Here is an 11,305-nt window from a genome sequence, read left to right as displayed (position 1 = left end):
AAACAACCTTCCTCAGTGAACAAGGCAACTTATGAGCTAAAATGATAAATGTCACATATAACTATTAGTATATGTGATGTAGAAATTAATTGTCATTCTGTTTCCAACAGGAAACAGTCTTTACACATTATTTGATAGGAAGAATCTAGTCAAAACCCTGTTATGTAACTAAGCATCTGACTCCCCTGTATTGGAGGAAAAGTGTGACTAAATTTGGGCCAATGGCAAGGGAAAAATGGCATGTGCAACTTTTTATCTATGGATTGCTGTTCCTAAAATTTCTTTTTCATTTTCTGATGCAGAAATCAGAGATTCTGGTCTTTGAGCTGGATGCAGGAACAGGGTAAGTCTAAATAAAGAGTTTAAATTGGGGGAACAAGGGTTGAGACTATTCTTTGTAGGGGGACATGTATGGATTATTAGGTGGCCAACAAGTATCCTCTATGACAGATACTTCAGTTTATAGAAGTTATCAATATATATATATATATTTGGAATTTTAGTTGGACACATGAACAGTCATATGGAGATTACATTTCCCATCTTTCCTTGCAGCTATATGTGGTTATCCATCAACATGTAACCCAATGAATGTGCGAGGTACGTGTTTAACTTCCGGGTCATCTTCCTGGTGCTGAATTTACTCCTTCCCTTCTTATGGACCTGGAATATGTTCATGGCCACAAAATATAAGAAACTGTGTCAATGAAGATAACATCATAGAAGATGATGGAGCAACAAGTTAGAAGTCACGTGGATTCTTAAATGACCTTATGAAGCATTGTTCCCTCACTAAGCCTGGATGGCTCACTCTATTATTAGGTATTGTAGCTAAATAACTTAGTCTATCCTATGATTAACATTTGTCCCTCATGCATATATAATGTTTTATGGTCTCAAAATCCTCTTCAATAAATTACTCCATTACATCGATTTTTAACAATTGAGTGCCAACCATAGAAATCACCTTTATCCTATGATCAAGGATATAGTGATAAATCACACATTCATCAAGGATGGAGAGTGTTTTAATCACCTTTTTCATCACTGTGACTGAAAGACCTGACAGGTACAATTTGAGAAGAGAAAAATTTTATTTGGTACTCAAAATTTCAGAGGTATCAGTCCACAAATGGTCAACTCCATTGCTCTGGGCCCAAGGTAAGGCAGAACATCATAGTGGAAGGGCGTGGAGGAGAAAAGCAACTCAGGACATGGCATCAGGAAGCAGAGAAACAGTTTACCAGGGACAAAATATATACCCCAGTCATACTCACGTGACCTATCTCCTCCAGCCACACTCTACCTGCCTATAGTACCTCCCAGCTAATCCATTCCATTGGTTTAATGCACTGATTAGGTTAAGGATCTCATAACCCAATCATTTCACCTCTAAACTTTCTTGTATTGTCTCACACATGAGCTTTGGGGGACAACACATATCTAAACCCTAGAAGAGGGTAACTGAGAAGGGGAGAAGGGTATTTTTAAGATGGTAGAAATCTGGGGAGATAGGGCATAGTGGGCCTTGAAGACAGGTCTCTTTTTCTTTAATTCAGTGTCTTTCAGCCTGTGATTTCTAGGCCAGTAGCTTCAGCATCATCTGGGAACTTGCTAGATAAGCAAATTCTCTGCTGTCCCAACCCAGCCCTACTAAATCAGAAACTCTCAGACCAGCAGGCTGTGTTTGGGCAAACCTGTCAGATGACTCTGATGCATGCTTCATGCCAAAGCTTGAGAATTGCTGTTTGAGTCCTCATAGCAGCTCTGGAACCTGGTCAAGGAAGTCCAAATACACACAGCTTATGTCGGAAAGAATTAAAGCTTAGAGGCATTAGGAAATTTGCCTGTTGGAGCAGAGGAGGTCAATGGTAGACTCCAGGTTAGAATCCATGTTCTGATTTAAGTCCCATGTGTGGGATCAGCATCCTTTCCCTGTTATCTTTGGAGAGGAATTGTATTAGTTTCACACATGGTATCTCTACACAATGGCAGCAGAAGAGAAAATTTTAGACTATAGTTGGAGAATACAATTACTGTTGGATTCTGAATATAGAGAAAATATAGAGTATTTTCTCTGCAATTATTTTCCCTTGGGGATCCAGTGCTCATTTCTCAATTGATTAGGTGTGTTTTACATTGACCTCACACTGGGTAAAAGTGAGCTTGGGGGTCTTTCTACTGAAATCTATTTTCCAGAAGTAAGACAGTTTTGGCTGTGTAAATGCCCAAGAGGACCTTTCTGTACAGCCTTATTTGGCCACAGTGATTTAGCTATTGCCCTCTGTGTGATCCTAACTGGTAGCTGTCCATGTTGCATCAATTCAGAAGCAGACTGGAATGTCACCACTGCTGCTCAGATGGTGCTGCAAGCCAAGGTTAAAAAAATAAAATTCCTCATTGTCTTCATGCTGAGACAGGTATGACTGGTAATTTTTACCATATGACTTTCATCATGGGCAAGTTAACCTGAATAAATAAAAAAATAAATAAAACAGATAAACAAAAAATATATTTGGCAACATTTTTTTATATTTCTAAACAAGGTGACAATTTCACCCATTGCAAATGTGCATTGAATTTATAATAAAATTATCATTTTATTTCTAATAGTCTATTTTCTTTTTTAAAAAAGAAATAGGATAGGAAGTGTTTGCTTCAGCCCAAATAGTAAATAATGTTCTCAAATTGTCATGCTTCCTTCTAACTCTATTTCTATTAGTTTGTGTACATTGAAAATGTGCTGCTAAATTGTCAGGCTATGCTAAGGTGATTGCTGTGGACATAGATTTTTTTTCTCTATAAAGAGATAGATGGCAGGACCCCAAGGGTGTACACAAACTTCATTATAAAGCAGTCAGTGCTCCTAGGGAAAAAATAGGCATGTGAAAGTCCACATCCTGACAAGGAACACCAGGATGTTAGCTGGGATTCTAGGCCCAAAGTGCAACATGAATAGTGATCTGTGCTGAATTACAGAGTGGCTTTGTGAATCCAAGCTAGAGATGGACCTGTGTCCTCACAGAATGTGAGCATTGCCCCCTCACCCTAAGTATATCTGAGAATCTCCTTCTTCCATAGGAGAGCAAGCTAGTCAGAGATGGGTAAGGATGAGAAGCATTGGCCTTAAAATCTAGAGTTCTGGGCTGGGGTTGTGGCTCAATGGTAGAGCACTTGCCTAGCAAGTGTGAGGCACTGGGTACGATTCTCAGCACCACATATAAATAAATGGATAAAATAAAGTTCCATTAACATAAAAAAATATTTTTTAAAAATCTAGAGTTCTGCTGATCTGGGCAGGCTGCCTTCCAGAGGAATCATCTACAAAGCTTCAGAGCCAACTTGCCAAGAAAAAGAGTACATTCAACTAGGTTCATTGCATAGAGAGGTCTATACTCAGGCACAGCCAACCTGTGAAATATTCTTTCCCTTGACACCTTGACTCATCCTTGGTAGAGGACTGAGGATGGACTATGCGTGCTTACTCAGTAAGAATGAATTGATCTGTACCTAAAACTCAGTGGGAAAGTGTCAAGCCAATTACTGGTGTCTTGCAAACAAATAACCTGATAGATGGAATTTTCTACTTTTATACTTGTCTTTGGACCCAGAAAATATCCATTTATTCCTTCGAAAAATCTTTGTGCTCATGCTCTCCATCCCAGGATATGATTAGTGGTGCAGACATCACTAAGAAATGGTTATTGACAATGAAAAGCACCTTTCTCCTTTGAGATAAACAGTATAAGAGGAAGAAATTAAACCAAGTGTCTGTTGATCAAAACAACTGGAGAAAAGGGTTGAAGGTTAGATTTGCCTTAGCCACATGATGGGTGATGGGTGTTTTCATTTCTCAATAAACCAACACTTGAGAGCTTCTGGTTTCATATTCTGAAAGAAGATTCAATAAGTTCCATTGATGCCAGAGTTTCCAAGATGCCCAATGATTTTTTGTCTTTGTTCTCTGTTTTCCAGAGCTGACCTTTGCTTAATGATATTTTATTGTAGCTCAGGTACATGTTGCATCAAATGGTATGCTTTTTTTTTTTTAATCCCACAGGACTTTTCTGGTAATTTTGCAATGGGTTGTTAGAATTTTAAATATTTCAGAAAATGGTCTTTAAAAATCCACTTGAAAGAATTTGAAAGAGAAAAAAATATTGACCTTTATAATAAATTGATACAGTTATAAAAATATACCCTAAAGAACCCTGGAAATGGTCCATTTAGACTTGGACACTAGAAAAACAAGCTCTTTAATATATCTCATACATAAACTTCAGATGCCTTTCAAATGGTGAAAGAGTAGGGACATTTTTTCATCCATTATAATTATTATTATTTTTATCACAGCTATCTATCCAGTATAATTTGTATATGACATTTAGCTAGAAATGAGAACATTTCCATTTTCTGTTTCTAAACACTGGAGTATTAACAGTGTCAACTGAGTACTATTTATTGTAGTAATGTTGATTCTAGTGGTGGGTACACACAGGTAAGAATTGTATGTTGCTATATCTGAGTTCTATCTCTGGAAAAGAGGTCAAATGTAACTTGGCAAATAGTTGACCATTGTGACTAAAGTTTTAATAGAGAAGTGATGTGTTATCTTTGTGAATATACAAAAAGGCCATGGTTTGAGATTACCTGATTAGGTATGGTCATACTCCCCTGCCTCTGTACCAATGCCTAGGGGAATCTCTCCTGAACATCTCCTTTGTTACCCCTTGAGTTCCTAGATTTTGGCTTCATGAGTGGGTACTGGCCAAGCAAATCAAGTTTATAGTCTGAGTATAGAGAGCTCAAGAAATAAAGGAAGAGCCAAAGGACGACTAGAAAGTAGGAATGGGATCTTAAGTAAAGGACAGACAACCAGGAAATAAATGGATTGTTACACAGAGGCTGGCAAGATCTCCTGAGGCTGATGTGAATGTGTTCATCAGGACACAGTGCTATACAAAGTGAATCTCTAAATTGTAATGACTTCTAAAAAAGGCTTATGTTTCACTCACTTCATCGGTAGTAGTTGGTGGGGCCTGGAACCAACTACTTGCTCAGACACAAGACACATAGTTGTTTGGGTACCCTACTGCAATCCTCACAGCAGAAACAAAGGGCTCAGGACGCACTCATCCCTTCTGAAATGCTTTGGCTCAGATGGGACAGAAGTTCTTTTTATCACTGTCCATTGGCCAGAATTAGTTTGATGTCTCCTATTTGCAAGGGCTGGGGAAATGTGCATGGATATTCAGGGAGCAGCAAGAGGTTCTGCCATTGTGAAGGCCTGGGCTCCACTGTAGGGATTCTGTGGCTGAGCCAGCAAGCTCAGGGGATCTGCTTAGGGCTTGAAGCTGGTCATCATACTGGCTGGTGACAAAACTGTAGCTTTGGACTTGGTTAGCCTGTGCTTATAGCTTTGGCATTGTTGCTTTGGGATGACTGTCTCCTGGGCTCCTTGCTCTGCCCTTGCCTGAGAAGTAGCCACCTTCCTTTAACTATTGTGGGTTGGATTGGTAAGAAGAGACAACACACCAACATGCTGTAAGTTTCTGATTTATTTTGTCAATGACATGGACAGAAGAAGGAATAGAGGCTGGGTGTGACATTTGTGGTCTCCTATGGGGTACATATCTGCTTGTCTCCTATAGGGCTACACTCTCTACATTGGGCAAGTACAAAAGAGTTCAGAAAGGAGAAAAATACTCCCACACCTGCCCTTTGGTACTTCCACTCCAAAAAAGTTTTTGTACTAACAATCTGCACACATTCTTCTGAGGGAGAGTTTACCATAATCTGGCTCCACTGGCTTAGCATCTGTGTGGCCACCTCCTCACTGGGGGGCAGGGAACGGACTCAGTGCCAGGGAACCCTGAATGATATCTCTGCCTCCAGCTCGGGCATCCTGCAAAACACAGCCAATTTCCTTTCTTGGGTGGACCAGAGTCTCAGGCCCTTGCTCACTTGGTTGGGCAATCCTCTACCTAATGGAAAGGCATATATATCCATGGTCAGTGGCTGTGTGGAGTGACTCTGTGGAAAACATGATTTCCATCACTTCACCATTCCCAACCAGTCCTGCAGACTTGGGTGATGCATTACAGGGAGACAGGAGCAATGGAAGATGAATTAAATATTAAAAGAGTTGGACCACTGAGAATGTGGTCAGCAGCATTCATGCCAGAACATTTGACAGCAACAGAAGGTAGTGCCAGCAGCTTCTGTTAGGACAAGAGACAGAGAATTCAGTACAGATAACAGGACTCATGACATCAGGCATAGGTGCCCTCTGCACAAATGTCAGTCTCCTTGACACGGAGCACTGGCAGACTATTGGGGACCTTGGCAGGTTCTGACACTCTCGACAGTGCTTGGCAGGTATGGAGGGTTGTGTTTTTGGAGGGTGCCAGCAGATTTCCTGCTTTTAGTCTTGGCCAAGATAGGAGACTGAATCCATAGACAGCAGGGACAGGGGAGGAATAAAATGGCCTATACCATGTGGCAGACAAGAGGACCAAATCACAGCACACAATTGCCAGTTTATCATCTTGGAGAAATCTGAGCAGTATGGAGCTTTCTGCAGGAGGCTGAGGATGCAGAATTGCTTTCTGGCCTATGAATGTGACCTAGGACTCTACATACTGACATATGGGCATCCAGGTGGTTCCTCTTCAAAGCTTTGCTCCTCAAATATTTGTTGAATACTTAGCTGAGCTAAACTCAACAAAATTTAAAATTTAGTTCAGCAAGTTGAAAATAAATTTCCATTAATAAAATTTATAAAGCTTTTTGATTTCAAATGAAAGGATTTGATATATTATTTAATTATAGTTTGTGAAGATTGTATTTGATAGATACTTGCTATTTGCAATAGTTTGAGTCCTACCAATTTCTTGGAAGGCATTTACATTTATAGGATAAAAGGAGTCATTTTTTGTCTTTCAGAAAGCCCTGATCCATGACCTCTCTGGTCTCAGAATTTCAGCTGGTTCTGAGAGTGTGGCATGACACATTATTGAAATACTGAACAGAAAGATGCAATTGAGTAATGCTTTGGTTCTCCCTAGAATCAATGGCCCCAGAAACCACCTGGTTGGACCACCTTTTAACTTGGTTCTGGTGGGATTCCATTCTTCTCTCCAGCCCTCTGCAGAAAACTGGCACATACAGGAGGGAACTGTATTTAACCACCCAGAGAAGATCAAATCCTGCAGATACAATTTTGGCAGCAAGATTTGCATTGGCTCTTTCTGGCTCCTACTGTAGCTCCTTTTCACTGGTTTTCTTGCTATCATCCCCAAGGGATGATATTGCTGCATTTTTGTAATCAAGTCCTGACCAAGGAGCTCAGAGGACACCTAAATACCATGAGCACACTAACATGGGCAGGCTCTGAGTCAAACTCGCATTCCCAGCTCCCCAGGAAGCACATGGCCCACGGCTTCCACTCTGGAACATCCCTATGCAATAGTAATTCGGTTTAATGAAAAAATAAGGGTTGAGTTTATAAAGTAATAACAAGTATTATTCTGTCTCTATCTGAGATTCCATTGCAAGTGGAAATCTAGGAGGGTTCCTCATGGAGGCTTTACCATGTATGCTTCCAGGGCTTTTGTATTATGTGAAGGAGGCTACAGTCCTATACAGGAAAATTAGGTAATCAATGGCTTGGCTGGTATGGTAGACTGTGTTGTTGTTTTCAAATATTGACCCTCCTTTCCTGTGAGAGGCTTGTATCTTCCAGCCCTTTGTTTGTGACTCTTGATGCCTTCTCTAGAGGAGTAAAAGTTAGCTGATGTGACTTACTTGGAGTAATATAGCATCTGAGTGGATACAACATTGACCATGTCCAGAAAGGAGCTCCAGGCATCTTGATGTAGGTGACAGACATCTCACATAGAAGCTGCCTCTTCAGTCCAGATGATTGGATGTGAAGTCACAATGGAGCAGGAGTACAGCCTACTTACTTGCACCTACCATAGAGTTACAGGGACCTACAGCCTACTTGAAATCCTGAAATCTGAGACAAAAAATTTTGTTTTGTAAGTCACTGAGATTTTGGGAGGGGTAGCAATAAATGGCATTGTTATATAACATAATCTGATTAACATAACTAGATATCTTTAGAGTGGAACCCAGCTCACATTAAAAAATGGATTGAGCAGCTCTAGACAGGAAAATACCTGTTGGGGCACATACAAGTGAGTTGGTTGTCTTATTTCACACAGGAGCATAAAACTGTGTGTGATGATGCTGCCAGGTTTGGAGAACCAGAGCAGCTCGTTTCTGGATTTCACTTCATTCTAACCCTCATTGACCATTGATTTGTTTAATGCTTACCCTGTCAAGGTTTTGGGTTACATAGGAAGTCCTGACTGCACAGAGGTGTGGAATAGTCTCTTTCCTCTAAACTTTTAGGATGCAGTTCAGGTAAATGTGGTAATACTTATATGAAAGATGTCATATGAGCTATCAAAACGATACACACCACACTAAGTCAAAAAAGGAATTCTAATTATAGATTAAGATACTTGGTTAATACTAGCACGTTGCTTTATGATAAGGCAGGGCTGTATGCTGATTTATATTCCCAAACAGTGGTGTGTTAGTGTTGGTTCATATGACTTGAAAGAGCCAATTCTTCATGTATCTTCTTAACTCTGGCTTCACCGACATCAGGTGGTAGTTTGAAATTGGTCCTGGTGGAAAAAGTGTCACAGAGAAAATCAGCAAATGCAAAAATTAGGATATTTTTTAAAGTCAACTGACTAGCATACTACTGTCTACGACTAATTTCAGGTGCCCAATACATTACTGTCCCCAACTAACATGAGGTACAGACAATTGAATTGAATTGAATTTTTCTTGTAGATAAGCCAAGAGGTTTTGAAATGAATGATGTTTTCAAAGACAATTTTAACGATATGAATTTGGCATTGATACATAGGAAATGCAAGAGTTGAGAGACTACATACTCAAAAAATGGTTATGAGTCTCTTAAAATAATCCAGGAAGAAGGAATTAAGGACCTGAATGTGGGCCATGGTAGGAATACAAAATGAAAGAAGAATAAGTCAAAGAACCTTCTAGTGAAGATCTTGATTTGACAAAGAAGGTCAAGGTGATTGCCCTTTGTAGATACTCTTTAAATGACTGTTGAATCAGATCAGTTTCAAATAGAAAATTTGGTCTTGAATTGAATTCTCTTTCTTTTTCTCCTGTTCTTTCCTAGCCCTTTCTTTACTCTCTTTGACCTTTCTTTGCTTGTGTCTCTTTTTTTATGTTGCTCATGAATCCATTTTATATTGTTAATAACAAAATAACACTGACTGGATAGGTTATGGAAAAGAGGCTTATTTTGGCTCATGGTTTTGGAGGTGCAAGGTCTGGGGACCTCATCTAGCCACAGGCTGTTGCTGGTAGCATCCTAAGGAGATTAGAGCATCACGGGGCAGTTAGGGAACGTGTGTGTGTGTGTGTGTGTGTGTGTGTGTGTGTGTGTGAGAGAGAGAGAGAGAGAGAGAGAGAGAGTCTGTGAGTTTATTTGGTCTCTCATTTTATAAAGCCACCAGGATCCAATCATGGGGACTCAACCCTAATCAATTTGCTTAATCCTAAATCACTTCCCAAAGGCTCCACTTCTTAACAAAATAGTTGGATTAATTTTTTAGTCCCTTAAGATCTCACAATGGGAATTAAATTTTGCCACACAAAGCCAGGGGAACATTTAACTCAAACACTCTCTTTTTCCATCATCCCATTTTCTTCCCTGCTTCAGTCCTAGAGTAATTAATAATCAATCATTTTACTAGCTGTCTGTCTAGAAACTTGGATAAGTGTCTGTGGAGGGGTGTAGATCCATTTCTTCTAGAGAACAGGTAGCTAGTATTCCCCAGCACTCATATTGTAACATTGAGTCTATTTTTGAATTGAAAAAATACTTCATGATCTCAGCATGCTTATTTAGCTCATTTCAATAACATTTTATAGATGGAAACAAAATGAATGAAATATGAGTCACCTTTAAAATTTCAGTGTGCCTGTCAACTTAATTGCACAACCGAACCACCAAATGCATTCCCTTAATTGAAAGTCTTACAGGTGCCACCCTTCAGCATATGCCATAGTTAATGATCAATTGTTGCCATAAATGATTTAACTTTTGTGTACACATGAGATGACATGCCATAATTCATAGAAATGCCAATGCTTTGAAATAATCACAAATAATGATAAATGTGCTGTCAATTTTTATATAATTACTCTAGATCTATCATCCTACTTTGGTATGTTGAAATGCATTAGGGCATAAAAAATGTGCATCATCCCAGTGATCAATATCTTATTTCAAATGAAAATGTGTTACTGTATAATTATCATGTTATTCTTTCTGACACCTTTCTGTTCTACTCTGCTGTATTTTCAATTTTAAAAGCAAAACTTCTGTGTCTACCTGGATTCAAATTAGTATACTGGTCACAATTAGCCCATGGTTGATATATGTAATTTTAATTTAGATATTAATTAAGGCTTTTAACTCCACGTACATGTTAGGTCATTTAATTTGTTCACTTGAAATAGTCTCTTCTGGCTCACTACATTGTGCCCTAAATAAATCTTACTTGCCTTTAAAACCCTGAATTTATTTATTTTTTTCTCAAATGTGTTTCTTTGGTCTTTCCTTCCTCTGTGGTATTTTGCTTTGCTTTTCCTTTCTTGATTCTGTTTATTTAATCTTGGTGAGTTCATGTTTTCTAGGTTACAGATTGAGGTTAATTAGGAATAGCCAGTGATAATACAATACAAAACTATCTCTCTGACAGGTAAATCAGACTATTTTTGTACCATCAGATACTTCAAGAATTTTCTGATGTCTTCTAGAAAAATACAGAGGGAACATAAACCTGACATCCTGGCCTAATGTGGTAAAGGGGCCACAGGTTGCTGACTTGGCCCTGCTCAGCACCCACAAAGATCCTCAAGAGGGAAACCTGGTCATTAGGCTGAAGCACAGATCTGGCTTGCCTTGCCTGTGGCTTCAAGTCTTATGTCATACTCTGTCACTGAGGGCACTGGTGGAGACCTGGCGGCTGCCCCTCAGGGATGTTCCCTGTTCTTCCTGCGTAAGCAGTCACTCTTAGAAGTTACATAATCTTGGTTTCTTTTCGAGAAGAAGGAGAAGGAGAAGGAGGAGGAGGAGGAGGAGGAGGAGGAGGAGGAGGAGGAGGAGGAGGAGGAGGAGGAGGAGGAGGAGGAGGAGGAGGAGGAGGAGGAGGAGAAGAAGAAGAAGAAGAAGAAGAAGAAG

Source organism: Marmota flaviventris, chromosome 1 (genome assembly GCF_047511675.1).
Source record: "Marmota flaviventris isolate mMarFla1 chromosome 1, mMarFla1.hap1, whole genome shotgun sequence".
Lineage (NCBI taxonomy): Eukaryota > Metazoa > Chordata > Mammalia > Rodentia > Sciuridae > Marmota > Marmota flaviventris.
The sequence above is the reverse complement of the archived record's forward strand: the minus strand, read 5'-3'. Positions refer to the sequence as shown.